Source organism: Hemitrygon akajei, chromosome 22, assembly GCF_048418815.1.
Source record: "Hemitrygon akajei chromosome 22, sHemAka1.3, whole genome shotgun sequence".
Taxonomy (NCBI): Eukaryota; Metazoa; Chordata; class Chondrichthyes; order Myliobatiformes; family Dasyatidae; genus Hemitrygon; species Hemitrygon akajei.
Window position 1 is genome coordinate 24,953,648 of NC_133145.1, and position 13,448 is coordinate 24,967,095.

Sequence of the window (13,448 nt, forward strand, 5' to 3'; positions counted from 1 at the left end):
TTCAGAAACCGAGGGTGCATTCCATCAGGTCCAGGAGATTTATCCACCCTCAGACCATTAAGCTTCCTGAGCACCTTCTCAGTCGTAATTTTCACTGCACAAACTTCACTTCCCTGACACTCTTGAATGTCCGGTATTCTGCAGATGTCTTCCACAGTGAAGACTAATGCAAACTACGCATTCAGTTCCTCTGCAATCTGTGTCTCTCATTACAATATCTCCAGCATCATTTTCTGTTGATCCTATCTACCCTCAACTCTCTTTTGCCCTTTATACACTTAAGAAAGCTTTTAGTATCTTCTTTGATATTAGTCACTAGCTTCCTTTCATAATTCATCTTTTCCTTCCTAATGACCTTCTTAGTTTCCTTCTGCAAGCTTTTAAAAGCTTCCTAATCCTCTATCTTCCCACTAGCTTTGGCTTCCTTGTACGTCCTCTCTTTTGCTTTTACTTTGTCTCTGACTTCACCTGTCACCATGGTAGTGTCCTTCTTCCATTTGAAAATTTCTTCTTATTTGGAATAAATATATCTGTCTTGCACTTCCCTCATTTTCCACAGAAACTCCAGCCATTGCTGCTCTGCTGTCCTTCCTGATAATGTCCCTTTCCAGTCAAAGTAAGTACATGTTCGGCACAGCATTGTGGGCCAAAGGGCCTGTATTGTGCTGTAGGTTTTCTATGTTTCAACCTTGGCCTGTTCTCCTCTCATGCCATTGTAATTTCCTTTATTTCACTGTAATACCAACATACTGGAATTTAGTTTTTCCTTCTCAGATTTCAAAGTGAACTCGATTATATTGTGATCACTGTTCCCTAAGGGTTCCTTAATGTTAAGCTCTCTTATCACCTCTGGATCATTACACAACACCCAATCTAGCTCAGCTAATTCCCTAGTGGGCTCAACAACAAGATCTTCTAAAAAGCCATCCCTTAGATGTTTACAAATTCTCTCCCTTGAGGTCCAGTACTGGTCTGGTTTTCCCAATCCACTTTCATGTTAAAATTCCCAACGATTATCATGACATTGCCCTTCTGACATGCCTTTTCTACCTCCAGCTGTAATTTGTAATCTACATCTTGGCTGCTGTTTGGAGGCCTGTATACAACTGTCATTAGGGTCCTTTTACCCTTGTCATTTCTTAATTCAACACATACAGGCACTACACCTTCCAATCCTATGTCATCCTTTTCTAATGATTTCATATTATTTCTTATACACAGGGCCACACCAATCCCTCTGCCTCCTAACCTATCTTTTCAATGCACCGTATATCCTTGGACATTCAGCTCCTAATGGCAGCCATCCTTTAGCCAAGTTTCAGAGATGGCCACAACGTCATACTTGTCAATCTGTAGATGAATTTCAAGATTGTCCATTTTATTTCCTTATGCTGCGTGCATTCAAATATAACACTTTCAGTCCAGTATCTGTTACTTTCTGTTTTAACAGCATCTCGCCTCCATTGCCCTGTAACTCAACCCACTGGTTATGATTATGCCTCATCTCCTGCCTGCCCTTTCTATCATCCCTGTTTAATGCTATCTTCGATTTATTTCTGTTCTCCCTTTCCTCAGCCCTATCACTCTGGCTCCCATAGCCCTGCCAAATTAGTTTAAACCTTCCCTAACAGCTCTATTAAACTTGCTTGCTAGGATATTGGACCCTTTTGGGTTCAGGTGTAACCTGTGCTTTTTGTACAGGTCGTACCTCCTTTCCAAGGTGCCCCAATGATCTGTGAATCTGAAGCTCTGCCTCCTACACCAGTCTCTCAGCCATGCATTAATATGCCTGATCATGCTATTCTTGTGCTCATTAGCACATGGCACAGGCAGCAATCCTGAGATTACTGCCCTGGAGGTCCTGCTTTTTTGTTTCCTACCTAGCTCCATGAATTCTCTCTTCAAGACCTCCTCCCTTTTTCAACCTATGTCATTGGTACCAACGTGTACCAAGACTTTAGGCTTTTCACCCTCTCCCCTCAGAATACTCTGCACCCAATCTGAGACATCCCATACCCTGGCACCAGGGAGGCAACACACCATGCAAATATCTCTATCAGGCTGACAGAACCTCCTGTCTGCTCCCCTCACTATGGAATCTCCTCATTTTCTTCTTTCCCTTCTGCACCACGGAACCAGGCTCAGTGCCACAGACCCGATCACCATGGTCGTCCTCCTACAGGTCACCCCCCTCAACAGCATCCAAAACAAGATAATGATTTCTGAGGGGAATAGCCACAGGGATGCACTCTGCTATCTGAGCTCTTCCCTTCCCTGACAGTCACCCATGTGTCTAACACCTGCAGCCTCAGGGTGACTAACTCCCTGTAGCTCCTCTCTATCCCCTGCTCACTTTCCCCAATAAGCTGTAGGTCATCAAACCACAGTTTCAGATCCCTAACATGGTCTCTCAGGAACTACATCTTGGTGCAGTACATGGTGCAGATGTGACCATCTGGGATACTGGAAGATTCCCAGGATTCCCACATCTGAAACCCAGAGCAAAGTACTAACCTTACAGACATCCTCTCTATTCCTCAAAAAATGCAAGGAAAAAATTAAGTCCGCTTACCCACTTAGCTTGTCGAAGCCCACTTCGCCAAAGCCCTACCACTCTGACTCAGAGTACTCCGTCCATGACTGCTCCTTTGATGACCGCTCTTCTAGGCTGTGTCTCCCTTTTATACATGAACCATCCTTGCTCTCCAATACACGATTGGCGCTCCAGTTATAGCCCAGTTTCCGTGAAGCTTTCCCCTTTTAAACTTCGCTCCCGGACTTGTGCAGCGCCTCCTCTGTCGTAGCTCTCCAACTCAAGACTGGTGCGCCGGTTATAGCAATTTCAGTTCAGCCTTCAGTGCCATAACCCGTGAGCTTCTGTAAGAGAAACTCTCCAAACCTAACCTACAAGGTTCCATCTGCAAGTGGATCTCAAGCTTCCTCTCTGATAGGAGGCAGTGTGTGAGAGTCAGCAAGCATGTCACCACATCCTGCTCACTTAGCAGTGGTGCGCCACAGGGATGTGTTTTCTCTCTTCTCCTATTTTCTCTATAAACCTTTTACTGTTTTTCCAGTGATTCATCAGTTAAACTGAACAAATTTCCAGATGACACCACTGCCATAGAGGTGACAAATCCAAGTACCACGAAATAAAGAAGTTTGCGGCCTGGTGCAATCACAACTTGCAGCCGAATTCTCTCAAAAATATGGAGTTGCATATTAACTTCAGGAGAACTGTGTCTGTTCTCCACCACTCATCATGAACAACTCCACAGTTAGCACCATTTCAACATTCAGGTACCTGGGCATCATTGCTTCACAGGACCTCATGTGGGAGAACCATATCGCCTTTATTAACAAAAAGGTTTGTCAAAGGATGTACTGTACTTCCTGCAGCAGTTGGAAAAATTTCATCTTCCCCTATTGGTACATTTCTACACTGCGATCATAGAGAACTTCATTAAATGAGCCATAACCGCTTGGCTTTGTGCAGCATCCTCTCATAATCCAAGAAAACTACAGCAAACTGTTATGTTAGCAGGAAAGGTCATTCACTGTGCTCTACCATCACCGCAGGACTTGTACGTGTCCAGAACAAAGAAGCAGACAGAAAAAAAAGTCACTGTGGACATTACAAGTCAAGCAAACTGACTTTTTCAAAAGCTCCCTTCCGGAAAATGCTATGGGCTATTAAAAAAAAAGTTCATGCCACCTTAAAAGTTTCTTCTCCCTGATCAAACATTCTAGTTAACTCCCCCCCACCCATATCAGTCCCAAACACTGTGCTGCACTGTAAATATTTCAAACAATTTTGTTATTTACATTGTAAATACATGATGGTATTTACATATTTAAGAATATTTTATTCCATATCCATTTTATATAATTTATTCTTTATAACTGTTGAATTTTATTTTGTATTGTATGCCGTGCCAACATACCACAGCAAATTTCTACAAAATGTAAATATATATATAGTGAATAAAGTTAATCCCTAATCCTTTCCTTCCTTAGTTTTTTTTTTGTTGCCTTCCTAATCCTCCAGCCTCCCACCAATTTGTGCTGTATTGTATGTTGCAATTTTTCCTTTAATGCTGTCTTTGACTTCCCTAGTCATCATACTTTAAATTCTTCTTCTTCTTCAGGATGAACTAATCCTGCAAGTTCTAAATTACTCCCAGAAACTCAAACAAGATACTCTACCTTATTCTGTACATGGTGTGTATCCAAATATAACACCTTCAGTCCTATATTCACCCCCCTTCTACCATGATTGTTGCTAGTGACCTGTTCCAAAAAAGTTTGGCCACCCCCTCTCTAATGCTTCTGTAGGTACCTTTACTGAACTGTAATACTGATACATCTGATTTTAGCATCTCATTCTCAACCTGCAGGGTGAATTTTGTGATCACTGCCTCCTAAGGATTCCTTTGTACAAAGCTTTCTAATCAAATTTTTGTTTATTACACAACACCCAATTCAGAATTGCCTTTTCGCTGGTGGGTATCGTGTATTTAATATTTCAGTAATATTTAAGTAGTATTGTAGATATATTGTTTTATTAAGCATTCTTTGATGTTTAAATATTTGATTACAGGTTATACGTAAAAGTATGCGAATGGCATACGTCATTATACCACCAGGTCATTAGTGGGCATCTCGCTAAAAATAAAACTAAGAATGTACACAAGTTATCTCAGTGCCTTGTTTTTCTTTCAATTAGTTTAATGCTTTGGAGTTACAAAACATAACAGTGAGCTCAACCACAAGCTGCTCTAAAAAACCATCTAGTAGGCATTCCACAAATTCCTCTCTTGGGATCCAACAACAACCTGATTTTTCTATTTGCATGCCTATCATAACATTGCCTTTTTTTAACATGCCTTCTCTATCCCCCATTGTAACTTGTATCCCACATCCTGGTTACTGTTTGGAGGCCTGTATATAACTCCCAACAAAGCCATTCCATACGCTGCCCAACAGCCTGCTCTTTTGATATGATGTGTAATCTTGGATGTATCCCCAGCTATGATCTTCTTACAATCACAATGCTCGCAACTTCATACCTGCCAATTTCTAACAGCGCTACAAGATAATCTACCTTATTCTGTACATGGTGTGTATCCAAATATAACACCTTCAGTCCTATATTCATCCCCCTTCTGTTCAAGTTTGTCTCCCTGGAGATTATTGTGATTTGATACAGGGCAGAGTACATGAAGGTACAATGCTTATTGAGGGTAGGAACAAGGGAATTATGTTCAGCTTCCCAACTTCTGTCAAACTCCGTTTTGTAGAATTCAAAAGATTAGCAAAATTTTCTCAAAAAAGATTCTTGAAGTTCCTTGCTACTGTAATACCAAGCTAAGTAAATTGGTTATTAACTACTTTGAATGGGAGGTCATGAAATACTAATGCTTGTGCTTCTCTATTAATTGTGAAGAGTTCACTCTTATGTAAATTAAGTTTATAACCAGAAAGCTGAATTGATCAAGAAGTAAAAATATTGGGGGTAAGGAAGTGGACAGATTTGATACACAAAGTAAAAGATCATTGGCGTAAAGAGAAACTTTATGCTCAACACCTCCCCTGCAAATCCCCGTCAATTCAGGACAACTTCGAAACGCAATCACCAGTAGCTCTATAGCCAAATCAAAAAGTAAAAAAAGAGCATCCTTGTCGGGTGCCACATTTAAGGCTAAAAGACTGGGATTGCTGAAAGTTAGTCAAAAGAGGCAGTGGGACATGAGTATAACAACTTAATCCATGAAATAAAACTTCAAACAAAATCAAATTTTTCTAAAACTGCAAAAAGGTAATTCCACTCCACACGATTAAACACTTTCTCCACATCAAGAGAAATGACACAATCAGAAGTCCCAATTGAGGGTGAATATAAGATATTAAATAGACGCTGTATATTAAAAAAAGGAAGACAATTTTTAGTAAAACCGGTTTGGTCTTCAGAAATAATAGAAGGTACAATGTTCTCCATTTATGAGCAAAAACTTTAGCCCAAATTTTAACATCAACATTTAACAAAGAAATCGGCCTATATGAAGAACACTCTGTTGGATCTTTACCTTTTTTGGCTAAAAGAATGATACATGTCTCGTTAAATGATGGTGGCAATTTACCATGTTTAAACGAATCAGATAGAACTAAAAATAACTGAGATGAAAGTAGTGAGGAAACTGATTTATAAAATTCTGCAGAAAACCCATCAGGTCCGGGAGATTTGCCTGTCTGCGGTGCAGAAATGGCAGAGGATATTTCTTCTAGTGATAATGGCTCACTGAGTTTTGCTTTAAAATCAGAGGAGAGCGAAGGAATATTTAAACTATTTAAAATGGTTAACAGAAATATTATCATTTGAAGATTTGGAGGTATAAAGTCAAGAATAATAATTCTTAAATGTGTCATTAATTTCAGAATGATTTGAAGTAGTATTCCCATTTCCATTCGAATTTTTGTAATATGTTGTTTAGCTTTAGAGGGTTTCAATTGGTTAACTAAAAACTTGCCGGATTTATCACCATAAATATAAAATTGGCTCTTGCTTTCAGGAAGTTGACGTTCAACTGGTTGAGTGGAAATAAGTGGTTAAGTGGAAACTTAGTTTGAAGTTCTACTCGCTTCTTGTACAGTTCAGGATTTTTAGTCTGGGCATATAGTTGGTCTATTACTTTAATCCGATTGATCAAATCTAATCGCTCTAAATGGGTCTTTCTTTTGAGATTCACAGTATATGCAATTACCTGAGCTCTCAAATATGCTTTAATAGCATCCCAGACAACCTGGGATGAGATTTCAGATGACGTATTAGTGTTTAAAAAAAAAAGTTATCTGGTCCTTCATAAATTTTACAAAATCATTATCTGATAACAAGGGTGGATTAAACCGCCAATGTTTATTCATTTGAATAAGACCAGGAAAATTTATAGACAAGGTAACTGGAGCATGATCCAAAATCAACATACTCTGATAATCACAAGAGAGAACAGATGGAATCAGCTGGTTATCCATTAAAAATAATCAATTCTAGTAAAAGTATGATGGACATGTGAAAAAAGGAGTAATCTCTCTCAGTAGGATGAAAAAAAATGCCACACATCAGAGATACCATAGTTAGAAAGGAAAGAATGAATAGATAAAGCAGATATACTAGGTAGTCTAGGAAGAGAAGACGATCGATCCAAAACTGGATCTAATCAACAATTAGTCACAACCCAATATAAGAAAATATAAATTCAAATCGGGCAATAAAGAGAAAAAATATTCAAAAAATTTCACATCATCTGAATTAGGAGCATACAGATTAGCTAATACTACCCTAGTATTATATAATTTCCCAGAGACAATAATAAAACGACCATTTGTAACAGATACTTTATTGTGGAGCTCAAAAGGAACATTTTGATTAATGAGGATAGAGACCCCCCCCACCCCCCAGCTTTAGCCAGGAAGGAAGAATGGAAGTGCTGTCCCACCCACCTTGACATAAGACGAGAATTATTAAAGCTTCAAATACGAGTTTCTTGCAAACAAAAAACAATGTCAGCTTTGAGTTGCTTAATATGTGAAAACACCTTCCTTCTTTTAACAGGATGATACAATCCCTTTACATTCCAGCTTATAAAATTCAACGAACTAAACATTATCATTTAAGAAAACATAAAGAGTAGTAGGCATAAACAAAATCAAACATTCAGATAACAGCTCTGGGGCAGAAGTATAAGTCAAGAGAATCAGGACAGGAAAATGTCCTGAATAACAAAGAGTAACAAAAAAAAATCAACGTATAGCATTGGCACTTGAGAATCCACCCCTCCCTTGAATCCCAAATCAAGATAGCTACCAAAAAAAAAGCAGCAGGCTCTTCAAAACAAAAAGACACCCCAAAACCCAACTTCCAGTTTTGTAACATTATCATAAGCTCCATTTAACTAATAATACAAAAACTAGGGAACTTATGCACTACAAATCAAAGTTATACATAAAGAGAAACAATACTACCAAAAATATTAGACTTAATTTAAAATAATAATCCAGAATAGCCTACCTTTGAGAAACTATGAAAAAAATACTGAAATTTTAAAAAAACAGAAAAAAGACAAAATGAAGAATTTTTAAAAAAAGTACCGTACTTGTCGGCCATTTTAAATAATCAGACCGAGTCTGATGAAGTTGAAATGGCTGGGAGACTCGCAATAAATTTCTGAGCCTCCGTAACCGACTTAAACCATTTTATGTCCCCAGTATCAAGAGTTATTCAGATATGGGCTGGGTGATGCAGAGAGGATCTGAATCCACGATTGTAAAACTCTTTCATAACATCTTTATACTGGGTGCGCATCTTCAAAACTTGAGGGGCGTAATCTTCAACAATACGGATAGAGTGACCCCGGAAATCCAATTTTCCATGATCAGAAGGTTTTTCACCTGATATCAATGGAAACAAAGAGTAACTGGACATGGCCTAGAGCCCAGCTCGGGCTTGGCCAGATATGTTTGGTGCACTCTAACTTGGGTGGGGACGGAAGAATTTCCTTCCCAATAATCTCAGAGAGTAAAGAAGAAAAACAATTCAACAGGAGATCCCCTTTCGATAGTCTCTGGCAAACCGAGAATTCATAGATTATGACGTCTACTCCGACTTTCGAGATCAGTTATTTTGGATGTTAACTTGATGTTTTGCTCAGTCAAATTGGAACAGATGGCTTCCAGCTGCTGAACGTTTTAAATCTTTGGAAGTTAACTCGAGATGAGATAGGCGTTCAGCATAATCCTCCACCCTAGCGTTAATTTGATCCAATTTTGACTCCAATGAACTTAAAGATTTATATTCAGATACCATCTCTTCTCGATACTGTTCCAAAATAGAGACAATCTCGGCAAAGGAGACTGAGATAGTCGCAGTCGTAGAGACTTCTTTTTTCCCAGATTTTGGAAACCTTGAGGCCATTGTAGGACAGACGTGTTCGCAGGCAGGTAAGAGAGTAAAAAAAATTAACAGACTGGAGTGAAAAAAGGAGATAAAGAGTTTGGAGGTAAGAAATGAAACAGAGTGAAAGTTTTAAGCGACTAAACTATTGCCATCTTAATGGAAGTCCCCAGCTTCCCAACTTTGGGGAGTGAGGAATCTCTGCCCTCGCACTCCCGAGAGGAAGGTGTAAGAAAAAGCTTTTTGCTTTTAAATGCAGTTTTGATAGCCAATGGCCCAGGACATTGCCTTTTGAATTTAACCTTGAATACATGAGCATACACTTTAAGGACTGCAATGATTCTAAAGAAAGATCAAGATTGCAGAACAGGTAACTGTTAGTTCCTGCATTATATTTTAGTTTACTTCTTTGATGTAATTTCACAGGGGGCAATTAACCCAATGTGCGTTTCCTGCACCTGAGTTCATCTGTTGTGCAGTGGGGCTTGTTGTGGTCCCACCCATAACAGGGTGCCAGGGGAACCCCAAAATCCAGCAGTACAGCATTTAGCACGACTACCCTACAGACCCAGGACACTAGTTCATTTCTGACCTCAGGTGTGGCTGCATCATTTTTTCCTGGCATTCTCCAGTTTCTTCTCAAATTCCAATGATATGATCGGTTTATTCTGGGCTGCTGTAATTTACTCACTGTGTAGATGGCTGACAGGATGGAATTCATTTGAGAAGGAAAGAAAGTGCAGGAATGAGACCAATGGCAATTACCGAGAGCCAGCATAAACTCAATGGGCTAAGTAGCCTCCACCTGTGTCATCAGAAATAGGAATATCTTACCTAGGATCCCAATAAATCTTAACTTGCCACTGAGTGCAAGAACAGAAAGATCTTAATATGGTCATATACAAGTACAAGGAAGTTATCTAGACAAGTCAGAAACCATGTGTGTCCTAGACAGTTGTGTAAAACCTATTTAAATATTAATTCAGTTGGAGAATTGAGTCCAATTCTGTAATTCTGTTCTTTGGGGTAGGAAAGAAAATGAGTCCATAGAAATGTGATTACAGTTAAAAATTCAATTAAAGCAACTACAACTAATCTCCTTTTGAGCTGAGAGGATGACAAACATGAGAACATCTGCAGATGCAGAAGATCCAAAGAAGCACACGCAAAATGCTGGGGGAACTCAGCAGGCCAGGCAGCATTTATGGAAAAGAGTAAACAGTTGAAGGATTTAAACACATCCCATAAGGCACTGGGTGGATATTAAGTACCAAATGGGAAATAACTGAAAGGGAGAAAATTTGCAGGATTACACGGAAAAACGTGGAGGGGTGAGGCTGTGTGAATTGCTTTATGAAAAAGCAGGCACAGGCACAACAAGGCAACTAGACTGCTGCTCTACTACATAATCACTTAAAATGGTTCTCATAGGTGCCCATTCTGATGAAGTAAGCTGGGAAAAATACATTAGAATTCTGTTCAGCCACCTCACCAAACACAGAGATTACATCAAAACCAACAAAATGAAGTTCAGATTTTTAGACAAAGGAGATATCCCCCTTCCAAATATAACAGTCTGGAAAATATAGTTAATCATGAACAGCTATTTTCATAAATAAAAAAGAGAGCAATCTATTTTGTTCCCACATTTGTTCCCTGGAGCTCTGATTTCATTGGCAATGGAGATCCAGTTCACTGATGCATGAAAATGGCATTAATTTGCTTTTTGTCATTATATTGCCAATCACTATAAGTGTGAAACTGTTAACTACATTTAGATTAAAAAAAAGTTAATTACAGTAAATTATTTTGATATGGTAGTGATGTTGGCAAATGACACACTTGTTTAATTTTTACCTTTAGGTAATTAATGGATCACAGCATACCCTTACCCAAAACGGTTACAACTTGGAATCACATATCTTACCAGAATTAGCTTTTAAAGACAGATCTCCAACCAAAGCTTCTTCAGTCTCTATGCCTGCCCAAGTAACTGCAAAACATTTGAAGGAAAACATGAAGGTTAACATTCTGGAATTGTCTTACCTTTTCAAAATAATCCATTCATATTTTCACCAACATATATTGGAAATAAAACAGAATGGAATGTTCTCAGAAATAAGACATGAATTTGTTTTTCTTTGTTTCTAAAGTTTATTTTTTCCAGTGTTCACTCAAGTTGACAGCAAAATTAATTGTAATGTTTGAGACCACTACAAGAGCAGGCCTAGTTCTACATTTTCCACTTTATAGCAAAGATACAGGTAAGCAATTCAGTTTGCTATCTATATACCAAGGTCCAGGCATGATCTCCGGAGAGCCATTTCACAGGCGAAGTGGCAATTCCGAACCAAATTTGAATCAGCGAAGGATGCTTGAGCATGGCGCCAGAGCTTAAATACTCTTATAAACTTCTTATAATTTTAAATCAAGCGACATAGGAGACAGCAGGCTTAGCTTCCAGATAGGCTCATCACTTTCTATACTCGCTTTGACCATCAAAACATGGAGAAACCATCATAAATTCCCCTACTGATTCCTATGATTTCAGTCTCTGAAGCCAATGTGCAACCAGCCTGGAGGAGGGTGAACCCACAAAAAGCATCCGGGGTCGATGGCATGCGTGGCAAAGTACTAGGTACCTGTGCTGATCAACGGGCTAGTGTGCTCACTGATACTTTTCACCTCTCTCTTTGGCAGTGTGTGACACCCATCTGCTTCAAGCAGGCTTCAATTACATTGGTGTCCAAGAAGAGTGTGGTGACCTGCCTCAGTGACTATTGCTCTGTGTCACTTACATCCACAGTGCTGAAGTGCTTTGAGAGATTGGTGATGAAACACAACAACTCCTGCCTGAGAAACTGCTTTGCAACAGGTCCACAGCAGATGCCATCTCATTGGCTCTTCACTCAACCCTGGAACATCTGGACAGCAAAGATGCATACATTATGATGCTCTTTATTGACTATAGTTCAACATTCAATACCATTATCACCTTAAAAACTAATCAATAAGCTCCAAGATCTTCGCCTCAATACCTCTTTGTGCAATTAGATCCTGTATTTCCCCACTTGCAGACTGCAGTCAGTCCAAATTGGCAACAACATCTCCTCTGCAATCTCCACCACCTCAGGGTCATTTGCTCCACTTGCCTTACACTTATGACTGTGTGGCTAAGCACAGCTCCAATGCCATATTCAAGTTTGCTGATGACACCACTGTTGTAGGCTGACTCAAAGGTGCTGATAAATCAGTATATAAAAGGTAGATTGAAAATCTAACTGAGTGATGTCATAACAACAACCCCTCACTCAATGTCAGCAAAACCAAGGAGCTGATTATAGACTTCAGGAGAAGGAAACCATAGGTCCATGAGCCAGTCCCCATTGGAGGATCAGAGGTGGAGAGGGTTTGCAACTTTAAATTCTTAAGTGTTATTATTTCAGAGGTCCTGCTCTGGGCCAAGCATGTAAGTACAATTACAAAGAAAGCACAACAGTGCCTTTACTTCCTTAGGAGTTTGCAGAGATTTAGAATTACATTGAAGACTTTGAAAAACTTGCATAGAAGTGTACTGGAGAGTATTTAAACTGGCAGCATCACAGCCTGGTGTAGAAACACCAATGCCCTTGAATGGAAAATCCTACAAAAGTCATGGATACATCCTAGTCCATCACGAGTAAAGCTCTCCCCATTATTGAGCACATCTACGTGGAGCACTGTTGCTGGAAAACAGCATCCATCACCAGGGATCCCCATCACCTAAAGCATCCTTTCTTCTTGCTGCTGTCATCAAGGTGGTAGAGGAGCCTCAGGACTCACAGTACCAGGTTCTGGAACAGTTATTACACCTAAATCATCAGTCTTTAGAAGCACTGGGTTTACTTCATTCAACTTCACTTGAACCATCACAGAATTGTTCCAACAACCAACACTCACTTTCAAGGACTCCTCATCTCATGTTCTTGATATCTATTTCTTATTTGTTCATTATTATTATTTTCCACATTTGAATTTGTACAGTTTGTTGTATTTTGCACATCGGTTATTTGTCCATACATTTGGGTGTGGTCTTTCATTGATTCTATTATGGTTCTTGGATTTACTGAGTATGTCTACAAGAAAACAAATCTCAGGGTTATATATGATGACATATACGTACTTAGTTAATACATTTACTTTGAACTTTAACACAGCTTTCGCAACTGATTTCCAGTGTAAGAGAGCAATGGTTTCCTATAAAGGAGGTATCAGTTTTTCCTAACTTGCATTTCCTCTATCAAGGATTCAGTCAGAAAAAATGTGAAGCCTTCTCTCCAATATCTAACTTCAAGATACTCACCAACACATCCTGGAGTAACAGTAAACAATCACTAGGAGGTACCAGCATGTGCCTGGTGTTAAGAGTGATAACTCCAAATGAAATTGGGTCTCCTTGCCAAGGCAGACCATTGTACATGCAGCGAGAAACAAGCCACTTGAAGATGGCCTGCTGTTTGTATTA

General features: G+C 39.3%; 1 protein-coding gene across 1 annotated transcript in view; it reads right to left on the reverse strand.

The window, feature by feature from the left end:
• Positions 1–13,448, reverse strand: part of myocd (myocardin) — a 654,082-nt gene that overhangs the window by 545,865 nt on the left and 94,769 nt on the right. Inside the window, exon 2 of the mRNA XM_073025871.1 lies at positions 10,872–10,937. The gene's annotated coding sequence lies outside the window, so the exon portion shown is untranslated. The remainder of the gene's footprint in view (positions 1–10,871; positions 10,938–13,448) is intronic.